Source organism: Scylla paramamosain, chromosome 2 (assembly GCF_035594125.1).
Source record: "Scylla paramamosain isolate STU-SP2022 chromosome 2, ASM3559412v1, whole genome shotgun sequence".
In the NCBI taxonomy this organism is placed as follows: domain Eukaryota; kingdom Metazoa; phylum Arthropoda; class Malacostraca; order Decapoda; family Portunidae; genus Scylla; species Scylla paramamosain.
In genome coordinates this window covers 35,039,962-35,059,316 of record NC_087152.1, presented here as the reverse complement: position 1 = coordinate 35,059,316, position 19,355 = coordinate 35,039,962, and the positions used below count along the sequence as shown (strand labels likewise).

At 42.8% G+C, this 19,355-nt stretch overlaps 1 long non-coding RNA gene across 1 annotated transcript in view; it reads right to left on the bottom strand.

Moving 5' to 3' along the window:
• LOC135106841 (uncharacterized) overlaps positions 1-19,355 on the bottom strand; it is a 67,261-nt gene extending 47,906 nt beyond the window's left edge. The window contains exon 1 of the long non-coding RNA XR_010271478.1: positions 19,215-19,355. This is a non-coding gene — a long non-coding RNA (uncharacterized LOC135106841). The remainder of the gene's footprint in view (positions 1-19,214) is intronic.

The following is a 19,355-nucleotide window of genomic DNA, read 5'->3' as shown; positions in this document are numbered from 1 at the left end:
ATGGCTAAGGAAGACGTGAGGGACGCGGCGAGCTGAGCGTGTTGCAGCGGCGGCGTAGCGGTGCTCAGCGGGGGGCGGCGGAGGCGAGGTCGGCGAGGTAGTGGTAGCTATAGTAGTCGCAGTCGTAGTGGTACTGATGGTGATGATGATGGCGGTGATGGTGACACTGGTATAAGGAATGCAAGAGTAATGGTGATTTGATGTGTGTGGGTCGGAAAAGCGTATTTTTTTTTCTTTTCTACATTTTTTTTTTTATAGAGTGTATGTATGCGTGGAAAAAAAAAATAGTGCAGAAGGAAGAGGTATATGAGGAGGAGGAGGAGGAGGAAAATAAAGAGGAAGTTAGGAAGGTTAAGAAGGGAGGAGAGGAACAACAACAGCAGCCTAATAAAGTAGTAGTAGTAGTAGTAGTAGTAGTAGTAGTAGTAGTAGTAGTAGTAGTAGTAGTAGTAATAATAATAATAATGATATCAATAATGAAAAAGTAATAAACTGTTACATACTATCAAGTAGTGCTTACGATACTGTAAAGGTGGAGAAAACAACAGTGTGGAGTTTGTAAGGTTATCGTTCTTTTCTCTATTTCTTGGTTTGGGTGTGTGAGAGGAGAAGAAAAAGTGCGTTAAATATTAATTAAGTAACAGTGACCTGGTGTTTTGTGCTGTGTTGCGTGTGTTGCGTGTCTCGCTTTTAAAGTGATATAGAATGCAATGTTGAAAGTGAGTAACGTTTAGGGGGTCATGTTAATGGCATTTCTTTTTCGTGGAGGTGTGTGTGTGTGTGTGTGTGTGTGTGTGTGTGTGTGTGTGTGTGTGTAAGTAAATATTCTTTGCTGGTTTTATATACATTTAGACAAAATTTACACATTATGTATTTGTGTACATAGCAAACTGTCTGTCAAACCGAGGCTCCCTAACAGATAGATTTCCTAAGATACCTAAACCCTATTATATTATAAATGGTAGTTTCATAAAAAAAAATTATGTCTAGTCAAGTGTTACAACTAGGTTAATATAAGTACACAAACTTATGCATCCTATAGAATAACGTAACAGTTACACATTTTGATAAAGTTGCTTATTAAGTAAGAAATCTTTTATTTCCTTTTTAAATACTACGTAACTACTGGTCTTCATAGAAGTCTTTATGTTTAGCGGTAAGCAGTTAAATAATTTCGGCCCTGAGCACAAAATGCTACTTTTAAAAACTATGGTTGTTCTAAATTCAGGACAAATGAAATCGGTATTGTTACCTCTTGTCTGATAAGAGCTGAACATGAATTTGAAAGTTTGGTCCCCTAAAAGTTTTAACATTTTATAAATTAACAATAAAGAAAACTATTTGTGAATTCATTCAAAGTGTGTGTGTGTGTGTGTGTGTGTGTGTGTGTGTGTGTGTGTGTGTGTGTGTGTATCGAGGGAGAACAAAAAGGAGCGTTTATTGCCATTCCTAGAAAGCTGAATGTACAAGGAAATTCCAAAAAATGTTAGCCGATATAATTCCAGAGGTTTCTTGGCAGTCTTCTCTGAAACATTTGATGTCATACGAATGAGGAAAAAAAAAAGAAAGAAGATCGGGCAGAGAGTTTTCCGAGTTTAACAGTGAAAATGATGAGAGTCACAGTACAGATGAACTATTGCATTAGTATGATGACCAGAACAATGGCGAAAATTAGTAAAAAATCTTGTGCAGCGTTCAGAAACTCGACACGTGCTGATCACTTTTATAGTAAACACCATACCTCAGTTCAAAGTAACACCGTGCATCAGCTTTAATGGCTGTGAAACAGAATCATAGCTTTCATTTAATTGGGAGCTTTTTTGAAAATTTACAACACTAAAAGAAAAGGTGATGCACAAGAATTATTGAGTGAGTACCTGTTTGTGTATCTGCAAAGAGATCACCATTCTTGTTTCTGGCCGGCCTTCGGTTCTGCAGGCTCTCAAAAAAGCTATCAATTCATTATATGATTTCTTCTATAAAGTTAATTAACGGGATCACTCTTAACCAAAGTATGACAGTTTTTGTCCATATGAAGAGGAAAATGAGGAGTACATGGGGTAGGAAGATGCTAATGAAGGACTCATCAGGCAGGAGAAAGAGAGGAAAGAGAAGGTTTACAAATGCAGTGAGGGAAGACATGCAGGTGATGGGTGCACCAGAACACCCAGCAGACAGAGCAAGGTGATGACAGGTGATCCAATGTGGCGATCTAATGTGAGGAGCGAAAAGAACAAAAAGGTGTTTTCTGTGGTGATGGTCAGTCCGTGATAACTCTCAGTCCGCTACACAATGACTGGTCTCGAACTAATAAAACATTGACAGTCCTGCCTGATTACGTCATCAATACTTCATCAACCCTACGATAAAACCCAGCAACCCGGCCCGACACACACACACACACACACACACACACACACACACACACACACACACACACACCTTTCACTCCCTGCCATTACACATTTTTTTCCCGGCGCATGCAAGAATTATAAATTTTTAATAGAATTAGCATATTTAGCATATCGCAGTAGATCTCTTTGTAATGGTTCAATGTTTCTTTTCCTGTAAATCTATCGCTTTTATTCGCAAATCAGGAGGAGGAAGAGATGGAAGAGGAGGGAGAAGAGAAGAGTAAAAAGAAGAAGAAGAAGAAGAAGAAGAAGAAGAAGAAGAAGAAATAGAAGAAGATAGAAAAAGAAGAAGAAGAAGATGGGGAGGACGACGAGTAGAAAGAGGAGGAGGAGGAGGAGGAGGAGGAGGAGGAGGAGGAGGAGGAGGAGGAGGAGGAGAAGGAGGGGGAGAGGCTAAGTGGCCGGGTGTCCCGTGTCGGGGCGGGAGGATATGGTCGCCAGGGGGACTGTTGGGCCAATAAAAGGAACACACAGTTAATTCCGGCCTCATTACTGCCTTTGTGATCGGCGGGGCAGAGAGGGCCGCTGAGAAGCAATCCTTTCCCTCCCGTCTCCCTCGTTACCTCCCTCTCTCTCCTCTGTTTCCCTCCCTTCCGTTTCTCTCTTTCTCTCTCTCTGTCTCCCTTTCTGTGGTATCCAGTCAATTTCCTCCTCATATTTTCCTTCCTCAATTTCATGGTTGTGTTTTCCTATCCACTTCTTTCTTACTCTTACTATTATTTTTTTTTCTCCTCATGCTATACCTCGTTATCTTTAAGTCTCCCTCACTTCCTTTTTACTAGCATTTTCCCTATGCTAACTTCTTTCTCATTCTTCGCTATGTTTTCTTATCCATCTCTTCTTTCTTGCACTTCCTCTTACTCTCTCTCTCTCTCTCTCTCTCTCTCTCTCTCTCTCTCTCTCTCTCTCTCTCTCTCTTAGTTTTTTCCATCAAGTACACTAACTCAAATTCTTTTCTTCCTCATTGTCATAACTTTTCTCCTCTCCACCTTTTCCTTTAACACTTTAATCTTTTCCCTTTTTTTTTAATGCTATGTCTTCCGTCATTCTTCACTGTCTATGCACTTTACCTTTTCCTACGTGCTCTCTATTCTCTCCTCAACACTGTCCCTCAGGTTAGGTTAAGGTAGGTTACGTTACGTTGGCATATGTTAGGTTCGCGTTTCTACTGTTCCTTACGCTTTGGAATCTTGGTTTACTCTTAATCCTCGAAGTTATTATCTTTTTAAAATGCAGCAATTCTTTTACCTCTCAGTTCAGATCAAGGCAGTTTATATCTCTGGACAGTTACACCAGAGGGGGAGGTCTTAAGCAAGTATGTAGAACAATGTCTCGTGTTGTTATACGTCTTGTTCTCTCATCAGGATTATTTTCAAAGGCCACAGTGATAATTAGTCGGGTTTTTATTTATGAATGTTTCGTTCTGCTGATGATTAATGCAAAATTCTTGCTAGACTTTCACTAGAATTATAAGGACACTTGAAAAACCATAAAGAACTTTCACTAGAGGCTATTTCCTTCCACTGATGATACAAAATCCTTCTTGAACTATAAACATTATCATGAAACACCCTCGAAAACCACAAATAACTTTCACAAGAACCTGTTTCGTTCCTCTGATGATGCAGAATCCTCGTTAAACTACTATCATGAAAATCAGGAAAACTATTAAAAATTATAAATATCTTCCACTACAATCTATTTCCTTCCAATAACGATGCAACGTCCTTGTTAAACTATCACTAGCATCATGAAAACACCCTATGAGAACAACAAATAACTTCGGTAAAGCCCGTTAAAAAATGCTTAGGAATATGGGCCGAGAAACTGACCCTACGTGATTCCCCCTCAGCCTCTTCCTCCTGCTCCCTCCTTCTTCCCTCCTGTGTGTGTTATCCGCATGAATTACCAAGCCCCCGTAGCCCATCGCCCGTGGGTGCATATGATAATCGGTGAGTATAAATTTCCGGGCAAAAAATACTGAAAATATGAGCCCCAGGACGGTAAAATAGCCAGGGCAGTAATTACGAGCAGGCAGGGCGAGGCAAGGGAGTCTGGCGCGTGAGTCTGGTGGTCGTAAAGGGGAGAGCCGCGGGTGTAGCTTCCCAAGGGGCGGATCTGACTTTGCCTTACAGCTCTGAGGGGACATATGAGGGGCCAATACGTCATCAGCCTCCCCTCACTTCCTCACTCCCTCACGCACGTCCCTTCACTTCCCCACGCACGCCCCTTCATTTCCTCACTCACGTCCCCAATCCCTCACTCACTCACGCACGCCGCTAACTCCTTCACTCCGTCACTTACGCCCGTCTCCTTCCGTTTTAAGGCAACCCACAGCCTTTAATGTTCCCTCAGTTTCGGGTTCCCGTATTAAAATGTTTCTTCATTAGTGTTCTTCTTTCTTCTTTATTTTTCTTCATTCTCAATCAGTTACTTTCTCGCTTTCATCCAGTTGCGCTTGTTTTTTTTTTTTTACTCATTTCATTTTCATCCAGTCACTCTTCTCTTCTAGTCAATCCTGTTACTTATTCAATCATTTTCGCATTCCCTGTCATCATGCAGTTAGTCACGTCAATGTATTTTCTTTCAATTAATTTCATCAGTACACTCCTCTCTCTCTTTTTTTTTTTTTCATCCGTCATTTTCGTCACCATATTTTCCAGTGCATTAACTCACTCTCATCCAGTCAGTTCCACCACTCCAGTTTTCTTTTCCAGCCAGTACCGTCACTCTATATGTATTTTTCTTTTTTTTTTTCTTTTTTGCCCGAGTCACTTCCGTCATGCTGCATCCCTCCTCTTTAGCATCCCTTCATTTCTCTCACTCCCCTCTCTTCCCTCACTCACTCGCCCTCGCTCCTCATCTCCGACTCATTGCCATTATTACCCTTCGTTTCTTGCCTCCGTCACCTTTATTCCCTCTTTAACCTGCTCGCCTCTTCTTCCCCTTTACATTCTCTCTTCCCTTTCCTCACACTTTCAGCTTTATCCCTTTATACCCCAATTATACTCTCTCTCTCTCTCTCTCTCTCTCTCTCTCTCTCTCTCTCTCTCTCTCTCTCTCTCTCTCTGCCCATCTAGTCATTCTCTCCCCTTCCCCTCGATTGCGAGCAAACATAACACGCTTGTATCAAGAGGGCGTAAATATATGTCGGATCTGAGCTTCATCCCGGCGTGGATAAGATCTCGACCAACAGGATTAAGGGAGAGAGAGAGAGAGAGAGAGAGAGAGAGAGAGAGAGAGAGAGAGAGAGAGAGAGAGAGAGAGAGAGAGAGAGAGAGAGTGTGTGTGTGTGTGTGTGTGTGTATGCGACCGATTCATGCATACACGGTCTCACACACACACACACACACACACACACACACACACACACACACACACACACACACACATACACAGGTAGCCCAGAGGCAGATTACCAGTGAAGCGGAATGACTTGCGGCCTTTGGTGGGTGCCGTGCGATGCAGCCCCCCAGCCACCACATCAGGGCGTGGAACACACTCCTTCCCCCGCCACCGAAGGTACAGACAGGTACAGTGGTGGTCACGAGGAGAGTAGCCTTGTGTTCTCACCTCTATAGTGTCTTGTTTTTTCCCTCAATTAAAATTCCCGCGATCTGCTAATAACTTCCTAATAAAATCTGACAACTGAGATTCCTAGTAGATCAAAGAGATTAATGCTGAGGAAAAAGATAAGAATATAATACAAGAGATGCTGTAAGATGCCATTAACCCTTTCACTGCGACATGAAACAATTAGCAGCACCAGAAGCAATGCGTGAAGTCTTTAGAAGCATCTGTATGAAAGTTAGAGATGAAAAAAAATATATATTGCAACTTCTTACCAGCTCAAAGATTGGATGTGGCTGTAGAACAAGTAAAGATGGCTCGGAGTGACTGGTAATTAGGGAAAGGTGTATCAAGTGGCAGTTAAAGATTGGTAATTAGGGAAAGGTGTATCAAGTAGCAGTTAAAGATTGATAATTAAGGAAAGGTGTATTAAGTGAGAGTCAAATGGTTAAACCTACTCGTGGCACCTACAGTATATCAGCTTGCCATCCTATCCATATAAAAAAATCTTACAACGAGCAAGACCTGACAACTGAGAGACTCCTAGTAGATTACAGGACTTAATATTGAGGAAAATGTAAGAACATAAGGAAAACCATAAAAAGCCAGTTATCCTACAGGTGGCAGTCTTTGTTTGAAGGAACTATACTAAATCATCTTTATCCATAAATTTATCTTATCTTCTGTTAAAATCTATTAACTCAGCAACAGCAACCTGATTAATATGACTATTTACTTTGATCTATTTCAGCGTTTGAGAACAGTGTCTTCCTTTCTCCATTTCAAATCCTTCTTTTATCAACCCATTACTTCTGGATCTTTCATGATTACTAGCCATAAGAATCTTCATTGGTACGGTGGCAGTGATAAGTCGAGTAGCTTTCATGTTACTTTCAATGCACGAGTATTTTGTATTTTCATCTGTCTTGATTGTTGAATATACTGAGAATTTCCTTACAAAACAACTGGCAGTTTATGGACTCTTAACATTATAACTGTACATTATGGGCTTTGTTTACTTGCTGCTGAAGACAATGTGGAAAAACAAGTGCCCCAAGTCCGCATCAGTGTGTTCGTCACGTGTTCTGGTTTACGACTTCAGCTTCGTCACTGTTACGCGCCAAACAAGTGAGTAATACCACCATGGTCTGCACGGCTTTACCAGGACGCGGCACTTCAAGGACATGTGTGCCTACTGTCCTGAGAGTCAGACACATCTTTATCAATATCTAGAGGTATAGGGACAAAATACAGTGTTTATATGTATATTTAGCTACACACCTACGTATAGTGTATCAGAAAGTAGAGTAGAGTAAATAGATAGATAGATAGATAGATAGATAGAGAGAGAGAGAGAGAGAGAGAGAGAGAGAGAGAGAGAGAGAGAGAGAGAGAGAGAGAGAGAGAGAGAGAGAGAGAGAGAGAGAGAGAGAGACATAAATTAGAAAAACATGAATGGAGAATGAACAAAGAACAGATTTATAGGTAACAATAATCTTCGAAGTACCATCATCACCACCACTCAGCACACCATAACACCACCACACACAACATCACCAAAGCTATACCACAACCACATCTACTGCCACCACCACACCACCACCAAAGCTACACCACAACTATACCACACATCCCCCACGCAGCATCACCATCACGTCTTAAACTACACTACAGGCACTACAGACTACACAACACCACACATTACCACCACATTACCAGTGAAGTTACACCACAACCACATCTGCCACCACACACCGCACACCACACCTCGTTGGCACCGCGTCGACGAACCAGCACTACCTCATCTCACCGCAGCTTCTTCCCTCCCTTTGAATTTATATGTTTTGGCGTGTGGAGTCAAGTTACAGGCGCGGCACCACATCACATGACATTTATGGACGGCCGGGCTTGGCATACATTTTCTCCCTCAACTCCCTGAAGGCGCTCGGGGGTAAAAATATGCCGTTGTATCTCGTGAGCGATCCTCCTGCCGATGGATAGAGCGCAGATAATCACGTGTATGGAAGAAATCGACTTGAATATCAAATGAACGTAAATTTTTTCCCCCTCCTTCCTTTCTTTACCGGCTGGATGCAAGACACCGCCGCCGCCCCCGCCGCCGCCGCAGCCTCGGGTTTTGTTTCTCTCGATACGCTTTTTTTTTTTTTTTCGGTATCTGTCTTAGTTTTTTTTTCGTGTTCTTGTGTTTTGTATAGCGTTCGGAGATGGTGCTCTGCTGTTGTGTTCACTCTCAGTGCGGCCTTTTTCCTCGATTTTAATTAAATGTTATAGTGTAAGTTTAGTGCATAATTTCAGGACACTGAGATTCAAGTAATTCAACTTTTTATGTAACTGCTGTATAATTTAACCTTAGTAACTGTACTTTGAGAGACACTTAGCTCAAGCCTTGGACACCTAAAAGAAAACAACGTACTCCTAGCTTACATCTATTTTCATGATCGTGTGCTGCAACAAAAGTGACTGAGTGGAATGATTTTAGTATGGCTTTGCTTTGGACAAATAATAGGTATGCAATGGTGTCGCTTGTATTTTGTATTATTTGTATTAATTATCGTTTTCGAGTTACTTTTTTTTTGCTAATAAAGTATCTAACTATATGAGAGACCTTCATTAAGGAAGATTTTGTAACCCCTACAGACGTACAGTAATTCCTGCATCTTCCCATCCGTTCCCCCATTCCTCTCGTCTCCTCTCCGTTCGTCACACTTTATCTCCTTCCTTTCACCATTCCGTCACTCACTCCTGCCTCTCCCTGGCCCGGACCCAGCAGCGTCGCCTGCGTGAGGAGGAACCAATGGCCCGGTTAAGGGGACCCGACAAGAATGGTCTGGGAGGCGGCGCGGCCCCCTCTGGTCCCACCCTCGGTAACATATTCACTGTCGGACCGAGCGATGTGCGCCTGTTTTTCATGAGTGATAATGGACAGGGGCTGTTATTAGTGAGCGAAGAGTTCCCATCCACGTCCATGTTTTCGCGAGCTGGCAAGGCACGGCTTTATGTCAAGCTTTATATCATCTTCAAGGGGCAGACTGCGGGTGATGACTCGTGCGGTTGTTGCCGGTGTGATGTGAGGCATAGAGAGCAGGGAGGGACACGGGAAGAAATGACCATCGCGGAAGGGAAGATGGAAAAGTAGGCATGATCTGAGTGTAAGGTGTTGACGTGGTAGTATATTGAAAAGTTATAGATTTCAGTCACCGAAATTATCGTACACAACGACCGAAAATGCTCAAAATGCGATCTTTTGAAAGCACACAATGCCAAGTTAAATGAAGCTCGATAATTATAATGAAAGACCTAAAAAACGTTCCCTGCAGATCGCTTCTCCCTCAAGTCACTGTCCTGTTTCTCCCTTCCTGCTGCCACTGCGCCTGCTGTGAAGTGAGTGCCACAATACCCGCACAATATAGCACTTCCACACCTCAACAACTCCCCTCCGCTATTGAAGAAAAAGTGTTTCTCCGAGTCAAAAAACACAACGGAAGCGGCGGCCACAATTCCATCAGGAAGCCCATCGCCGCTCCCTAAATGCACGCCGGCAACTGAATAACAAACAGTCCACCAAAACAATAAAAGCAATCCTGAGAAGGTAAAGCGAGGCGGCGGCTGTGCCTGGAGTGGCGAGGCTCCCACACGCCGGTGCCACGCCAACATCCTCACACCCTCCACGCCAAGGGGGTTCTCGTAAAGTGGAAATAGCCTTCTGACGGCGGCGTGACCGACACTGTATATATTATCAAACCCGCTTGTCCATTAACCTGTATTACAAACTGGTACTCGTCGGCGAAGGAGCTTTTTGAGCAGATGGTGTCATTGCAGCGCGGCGGCAGGAGGCAGGCAGCTCAGGGTGTTCCTTGTGTTTGTTGCTGGGACGAGATTTGTTGCCGATTTAGAATAAAGGACGCACGGAAGAAAGGAATAAAGGAAGGTAGATAGACTGGTAATCCTTTAACACTGAATAATACTAAACAAATAAGTTACATTAATGTTTAGTTTTCAAATTCAGTATAAATTAAGCAATGAAGTTTTATGTAAATCGCCGTATAGCCACAAATACAGTTATGTGCCAAACTTAATTTCATACTAGTATTAAGAACGTACATACGTGCGTACTTGTACTGTTGAGTAGTGCATAGTCTGTCAAGTAATAAGATACCTACGTTAAATCTTATTATTTCTTCACGGGAACAGACTGGTTGGTTTGAGCTCCCGTGACGTAACGACTTGCCATGAGACGCTGCCACACAAGTATCTTTTTTTAACACTTCAATAACAACTGACTGCTCGAATGAAGAAGGAAAGAGCAGAATTAAAACACTCACTCGACGACTTGATAATTGTTACTCAATTCATGAGAACTTCACCGTGCCAACACACTGGTATGTAGTGGGGTAGCCGGGGCACACACGCTCCCCGTCTCGGCGACACCTGCCCGCCGCATGATCCACGTGCTCATAAACCCTCGCCATTCACACTGCCGAGTCACATTGATTAATTGGTATTGCAAAACTGGCATGCAATTTTCATCACACTCTGACAAACGGGTGATGAACGGCCGTATATTTATTCCACCCCTCCCACTCTCTTTTTTTTTTTTAGGCAGTTCACTTCGACTTCCGGTGAAAGTGTTTGGCTCTAAAATTTGGTGATTATTCCCATCGGTCTGGACAGTCCCCATCGATCAGGCGCCGCGTATCAGTCAGGCTCGGTGTAGCGCGGCAGCGTCAATGTGTGTTTGTGTCGCGTTGTAGTCTTGTTTACGGCGGTGGTGCGGCAAATGGGGTATCTATTATTTTGTTACCGTGTGTGTGTGTGTGTGTGTGTGTGTGTGTGTGTGTGTGTGTGTGTGTGTGTGTGTGGACATGATATGAGAGGCGTGCGGGGCAGTGAGAATTGAGCTCTTCCCTAACATAACGGCCATGCAGAATGAAGAGTGTGTAAAGAGGTAAAGAGGTGGATACAGTCAGTTCTTTATAATACAGTTACAGAGAACGTAACTATTTTGCGAGTTTTCACAGCGATGTAACTCCAGTGCCAGTTAACCATCAATACCGGCACGCAACACTGGTATTCCTTATATTACTTACACCCTCTTGGAATGAACACCTTTATGGCACCGCAACGAGGTTACACGTGGCCGCAGCACTGGAGACGGTTTCTAAGCTTCCTAAAATCACCATGGGGAAGAATGAAAAGAGATATATTAGTAATAGATGAGGAGCTAGAGGTGATTTTTAAAACCTTCATTACAATAAGTCATCTTAATACAATATTGTAAAGGTATCTACAATGAACTCAATATACATGTTGCCACTAACATAATTACTTAAGCAGTGCTATAACAGTTATAGTAAGACACTCGATTATCTTACAAAAAAAATATTATATCGTGGCTATTAGAAAAAATAGACACCGCACTGTTTATCAAGGGGCAATGAATTTCAACATCAGTCAGTGTAATAGATAAACTAGATAATTAGATACTTGTATCATAAATAGCATGAAGAACGCTAGATCGACATCAGAAAGAAATTTACGTAGGAGTCACAGTATTGCCCGATCTCCGGCAGAGGAAGCAGTGCATTAGTGCTTGCAACAGAACAAACAGGGTGGGATTCGACAAATCAAATAAGCAATCACGTCTAAAAGGCATCCACGCCCTTTACTGCGCCGTGTGTGTGTGTGTGTGTGTGTGTGTGTATGTGTGTGTGTGTATGCTGATATATATTTCATACTTCCATTCCTACAGTACCAAAACCTTCATGACGCCGAGTTTGTTCAGCTCAGCAACACTCACTTGACCTATGTATGTAAATTTAAATGTAATCAAACCTTTTATCCTGGCATCGCTCTTTTGAAGGGGAACTGCATGTTGACCCGCCGAAATAATTCACGGTAGCTGCAAACACTCGTGTCACACCGAAGCCCGAAAATAGACAAAGGCTTGAGGCAGCGTTTCATGGGAGTTCGGCACGAGGACACAACAACAGTGAAGCCCCGAGAGCCGCGAGCCGCCGCCAGCCGAGCCACCTGCCTGTGATCTGAAGGTGCGACGCCGCGGTGCTTTAATTAATGTCCGCGTGGAATCCAATTACTACTTTGTTAACAGCTTAAGGAAGACTTTTAGCAGACGCAGCCAGCCGACCAGCCAGCCAGCCATCCAGCCAGCCACCGCCAGGCAATGAACAGGCGGCGACGGGCAAAATTATAAAGTCTGTTCGCCTCCCTCCCTCTGCCTCTCTCCCTCCCTCTGTCTCTCTCTTTTCATTCCCATTCCGTTGTATCTTATTCTTGTGCGCTATTTTTGCCTGGTTATTTTCAGAGGGCAATTTTCCTGCGACCAGCGCCATCAAGGTAAACGAATACTTCATTTCTCTCAAGGGTCTCTGCCATTTTGTTGTGCCTTGCAGTGTGTTGTTAGGATGAGAGAGAGAGAGAGAGAGAGAGAGAGAGAGAGAGAGAGAGAGAGAGAGAGAGAGAGAGAGAGAGAGAGAGAGAGAGAGAGAGAGAGTGTGTGTGTGTGTGTGTGTGTGTGTGTGTGTGTTAGCGTGCTGGTGGTGAGGGAGTATGTGGTGATAGTAAATAAGTGCGTGTGGTGGTGATGATTGTGGTGAGGAAGTTTGAGTGGTAATGAACGAGTGTGTATATTTGGTAAGGGAGTGTGTGGTGGTGGTGGTGGTGGTGGTGGTGAGTGCTTGTGTGGTGGTGAAGGAGTGTGTGGTGGTGAAGTGATGACAGTGGTGATTTTGCAGACTGTAGTTATAGTAGTGAATTAATAGTGGTGATGAATAAATACGCACAAATGACGATAAAGAAAACGTGCAGAGGCGAGAATGCGTATTTGTGCAATAGGATAAAAATTAGAAAACATTTTCATTATTACTGAGAGGTGGATGAAGCTAGGACACATCAGGTACTTAATAAAACAATAGATTGGTAAAAAGGGGCGACACTGCATTTGGTGGAAAGGAGTGTGCCGTGAAAAATAAGACGATAGGAAGGGATAGAAGATAAAAAATGTGGGTAGAGGGTGTAACCATGTGCTTTGTATTGTGGCAAAGGAAGAGAAAAAAAAAGAGGGAAAGGGAGAGAAAGAAGAGGAACATGTGTTAAGGCGATACTGTGATATTATCTGAACTGTAACTTGAGAGAGAGAGAGAGAGAGAGAGAGAGAGAGAGAGAGAGAGAGAGAGAGAGAGAGAGAGAGAGAGAGAGAGAGAGAGAGAGAGAGAGAGAGAGAGAGAGAGAAGAGGAGAACAAAAAGCAGGCCTGAAGACACCCCATTACTCAGTCAGTCATCCAAACACCACACACTCACACACACATACAAACACACACACCATTATCTTCGTTTAATTACAAGCTGAGTCATGGATGGAGAGAAGCAGTGTTATGGCGTCTAAAGGGCAAGGGAAAGGGAAGGCTGATGGCTGATGGCTCGTGGCTGGCTAGTGAACGCCTCTGTCTGTGTGTGTGTGTGTGTGTGTGTGTGTGTGTGTGTGTGTGTGTGTGTGTTTATAACCAGAGCTTTTGTTTGTGCTGCTAGTGGTTTTATTATTTCTTTCATTATTGTTATTGCTATTGTTATTATTGTTATTATTATTGTTATTATTATTATTATCATTATTATTATTATTATTATTATTATTATTATTACTATTATTATCATCATCATTAATACTATTGTTATTATTGTTATTATAAATTGTAGATGTATTTTGTTCATTTAGAAGTATGGAATTTGCATTTTATCTAATCTAGGTATATTTTTTTCTAGTGCAAAGCTGTGGTCAATAAACTGCTACTATTACTACTGCTACTACTACTACTACTACTACTACTACTACTACTACTACTACTACTACTACTACTACTTCTACTTCTACTACTGCTACTACTACTACTATCCCGCTGTTACTGTGGATGAAAAACAGAGAGAGAGAGAGAGAGAGAGAGAGAGAGAGAGAGAGAGAGAGAGAGAGAGAGAGAGAGAGAGAGAGAGAGAATGACAACGAGGCTCGTCGCTGGAAGGGAGGTGCTGTACGAATGAACAGTTTTTTATATGCAAACGGAGGCAAGCCAGGCACTGAATATATGCAAATAAAAGGATGCCCGTTAACGCCGCCCCCACAAAGACTGTACTAAAAGAGACGCCCACAAAGCAAGTTAATATGCATTTTGGAAGGCATAGATGTGCTACTCCTTTGAGGGCGACGGCCATGCGTTAGGAAGAGGAAGAGGAAAGAGGAGGAGGAGGAGGGCGAATAGAAAGACGACTAGGATGAAGATAAGGACGAGAATGAAAGGATGAAAACAAAGATGATAAGGATAAGGAGGAAGATGAGATGGAGATGATGATGGTGAGGACATAAAATAAGGAAGAAAATGATGCGATAGATGACGAGGGCCAAGAAAGATAATGGCAAAGATGATACGGACAAAGAGAAAGACGAGACCGATGAGAACCATAGCGAGGACGAAAGCAAGGAGGTAACGAGGTTGAAGGTAACAAGGAAAAAGAAAGAATGGGAGAGAGGAGAACAGGAACCAGGAGAAAGACAAGGGAAAGGACAAACAGAAGAGTACAAAAAAGAATGATGACAAAGATGAAAAAGAAGACAAAGAAGAGGACGAGAAGGACGAAGAGGATAAAATATTGAAGATCTGAAACAGCAATTGACAAGAAAAAGAAAAAAAAAAAACTGACACACGAACATGAACATTTAACTTGCAATTGTAAAAATAAATAAATAAATAAACAAATAAATAGATAAATGAATAAATAAAGAACGAAACACCCAAAAAAAAAAACAATATAAACATAAAAAGAGGTATTGCCACGAAAGAGGCGAGCAATTATAGTGAAAAAATAAATTATCACCATCACAAAATACAAAAATGGTGAAAAAGAGACAATGGACAGAAGCAACAAGAATTTATTTGAGGTAGAAATGAATGAATGAAGGAAGGACGAACACGAGCACCGCCATGAACTGAGAATATCCGCTTGAAAATTGATAAATAGATAACAGAGAGAGAGAGAGAGAGAGAGAGAGAGAGAGAGAGAGAGAGAGAGAGAGAGAGAGAGAGAGAAGGTTGATGTGTGAGGTGAAAAGTCTGAGAGGAATTGATGGTGAGAGTTATGGGAAAGGGAGGGACAGAGGGGAGAGAGAGAGAGGGAGTGTGAGAGGGGAGGTGGAGGAATCGCTAGAGGGGAGGGAAGTGAGGTGCAGCTGAGGCGGGAGGACGGAGGGAATTGGTGGAGGGGAGAGAGGTAAAAAAGATGCTATGAAAGTGGAGGGGACGAAAGAAAGAGAGAGAGAGAGAGAGAGAGAGAGAGAGAGAGAGAGAGAGAGAGAGAGAGAGAGAGAGAGAGAGAGAGAGAGAGAGAGAGAGAGAGAGGGAGGGGGAGGGAGGGACTCAAATACTGGGAGGTAACCCAAATACTGTGTGAGACAAGAATTTCACTCACTCACACCTATGATATTCTCTCTCTCTCTCTCTCTCTCTCTCTCTCTCTCTCTCTCTCTCTCTCTCTCTCTCTCTCTCTCTCTCTCTCTCTCTCTCTCTCTGTGTGTGTGTGTGTGTGTGTGTGTAAAATTTTAGGAGAATGAAAAGAAATACAGAGTAAAGAAGCAGAAGGCGACAGGACAACACTAGTAAATCCATCTCTTCAGCACATACAATATTAAATCAAAAATAAATTATAATCACCATTTTCTCGTACAGAACTACAGCATTAGGCCTTTTCATGTACATTTATATTGATTGATTTATTTATCGCTTCATATATTTTACTTTATTCAGTTGTTTACACCTTTTGTTTATATATTTACCTATTTATTGATTACATCCACACAGTATCCTGAGCATTACAGCACCAGATTTACTGTATGTGTGAACTAGGTAAGTGCTTGGCCTATAAAATGAGTGTGTGACAGGACAACGTAGCGGGAGGCAAAACTGTGACCTGGAATAAGGAGAGCTGCAGCCCTGGAATGTAAACCCATTGTTGTAAAACCGTGATGGATTAACACACACACACACACACACAGAGAGAGAGAGAGAGAGAGAGAGAGAGAGAGAGAGAGAGAGAGAGAGAGAGAGAGAGAGAGAGAGAGAGAGAGAGAGAGAGAGAGAGAGAGAGAGAGAGAGAGAGAGAGAGAGAGAGAGAGAGAGAGAGAGAGAGAGAGAGAGAGAGAGAGAGATTCACATTTCTCAATTTACGAAAAAATGTAACATAAAACAAAATGAGATAAACTCAGTACATAAACACACACACACACACACACACACACACACACACACACACACCTAAAAAGAGCAAAATTCTGGTCGTGAAAACATCTCACTAGAGGCAACAACTCGACGGCAAAGTGAACTGTGTACGGGACGGGCGGAGGACGAGGCGGGAGGCAGGAGGGAGGCAGGCAGGGAGGGAGACAGGATCAAGGAAGGGAGGAGCATCCTAGCATGAAGTTGCCGTGTAAAGGAAGAAGCCAAGACGGGAAATACACAAGAGGAAGTGGTGTAGTCAGAGCGCCCCGGCAGCCGCCCCTAGTAAAGAACTCCGTGGAATACGTCTGTCAGCGGAGGCGAAGCGGCGCGGCGGTGCCATTGAGAAACCCTCCTGACGAAGTGGCTCAAGCTTCCACCTCAAGCCTCGCCCAAGAGCAGTTCTGTTTTTATCATATTGCGACAACCATCATCTAAAGGATCATAAAATACTTTTGAAAAATTTCATGAATATCGCCACCAGAGGACCAACACTGGAGAGGGCCATCCATAAACACTCAACCTTACTGGAGAGGCCACAAGGGCGAAGAAGACTGTGATCCCAAGGCTTCACATACGCCCCTGAGGCAGCTTCCCGTCGTGTTCAACTGTGCATATCTCTGGCGACACGAAAGCCTTGCATTTTAATATATTAACCCGGAGCACTTAGGACGAGCTGGGCTGGGATGATACGCCTCATAAAATAACCACTGATTTAGAAAAGGACCGCTAACAGCTTCCGGTGTGTGGCGCGGGAGCTTTGTGGAGCCGCGAGAAGACCGCGACGAGGGGCCGAGGAGGGGGGCGGAAGGTGAAGGAAGGGAAAATTCGCTGAAGGAAAGAGGCGGAGAGGAGGAAGAAGAGCGAGTGGCAGGGAAAACGGAGAAAGGGCGCAAGGATGAAATAAGGAGAGGAACATGTTAATGGAGAGAAAAGATGGAGGAGGAAGAGAAAGGAGAAGGAGGAAGGAAATACCTTGATGAGGGGAAAAAACTGAGAGAAATGATGATTAAGTGCTCTTCTATATATTGGTGAGGCGAAGGATGGCGCTACAGTTAAGGAAAGAAAAAAACTACAGAGAAGGGAGTACAGAGTGAAGAAAAAAGGAATACATAAGGGAAAGTAGCGCTTTAGTATGAATTTTTTAACGGAGTGGAGAAAAAAAAAAAAAAAACAGGAGTTCTCAAGGTGAAAGGGTGTTGAGGGAAGGTGAAGGTGGTGGTCGTGGTGGTGGTGGTGGTGGTGGTGGTGGTGACGGAGATTTGATGACAAGGAAAGAATATGGTTAAGAGGAAGGCTTAAACTGATGGCTATGGGGCAACTAAGTAAATGTTGATGACCGGAGGAAGAATATGGTTAAGAGAAAGATTTAGACTGATGACTGTGGCATAAATAAAGTAAAATGTCTGGAAGTGACAATCTAACAGATGAAATACTTATTTCAATGAATCATGTAACTGTGTCGTGCAGAAATGAATAAATAAATAAATGAATAAATAATTAGAAATTATCCTCAGTAATTTAGTGAAACCCAAGAAAAATGAGCTTATGGCTTATTAACTAGCAGGTAAAAGGATGATATATGACTAATATTACTTAACTATTTTATCACTAGGAGGACGTCAGCAGTCACCAAGCGCCGCCCAAACAAACAAGGCGCCTCCACCACCGCTGCCTTGCGTCTGTCATCGCCGCTTTTCACTCCTCAGCGTCCATTACTCTTTATCAACTCTTCCTGCGTCTCCGGATCCTCCGCGGCACGGCCTGGCATCATCCATCATTAACACGACGTTACGCTGAATATTTCGTGCGGATATTTTTGTGAACGCTATAGATTATTGACTGTTGGACGAGCAGGCGGCCCTGGCAGGGTGAAGCCTCTTCATAAGCAACTAGAAATGTAAATATTTTTGTCAGTTGTGTGATAAGACTATATCTATTTCCTGTACTTGGCTGTGGATGAATGGATAAGAGACATTTCGTTTTCCTAAGGTGTGGACGAGAAATACTTGTATTTTCTACGATATATAAGTAAGAAATATTTTAATTTCCTGAAATAAAGACGAAAACATTACAATTGTTAGGCTATGAAAATTATTTGCATTTTCAATTCGGATATTATGGACGACAAATATTTGTATCTAAAAGGAAAATATGATAATAAGTAATGAAAGATGACACCATACATAAGTGGTGAAAAATCAAATCGTGTACATTTATGGCACACACACACACACACACACACACACACACACACACACACACACACAATGCACAACATATCAAATGCTGGCACCTGACTGCTGACAAGTCCCTAACAACCAATCTAGACAGAGCGCACCCCGGCATGTTTCACATTATTGCAGAGAGGCCGGTGCAGTGTAAAATGTCACAAAGTTATGGTAAATGTATTCCCCAGACGCATTATTTTGATGAGGTGACGTATTTTGTACATGAGCACCATGGCCGACACTGAACCACCGAGCACATCTGGTAATTTCGCCCAGCTGGGACACGGGCTGCCCACTGGTTTGCTCGTTAATACTTCGAAAATGTTTCCACTGGGATGTTAGTTCACTGGAGCCTGGTGGTGAGTGGGAATGTTAACTGAGGAAGTTGCTTTCCTTGACCACCGTTATGTAGACGGGAAAGACGCGTTCTTCCGCCATCAAATAAAAAAAATAAATAAAATAAAATAAATGATATTTCGATGTAGTTTCCCAACTTACAATGCACCTTTGATAGTGTTCGCCACTCATCCTCCAAACTTGTGTGTTAGTAACAATGCTTGCCCGTCAGGCACTGCCCGATACAGACTTAAACCATACCTGCTTACAATGCTTCGTCAGAGAAACGTAAAAACGTAATCAGTAGACTATCCTTCTCGGTTTTTATCTACACATTTCTCATAATAACTATGATTATTGTACTTACGATTGTAGTAACAGTGACTCTGCGTCATCAATGGGAAAGACATCCATGAGAATCCGATTGATCACCTCTATGGCCTTCGCAAATCGTCTTTACGAGATATCTAAGCGCTTTAGAAGACAGACCAAGAGTAACACGTCCTCG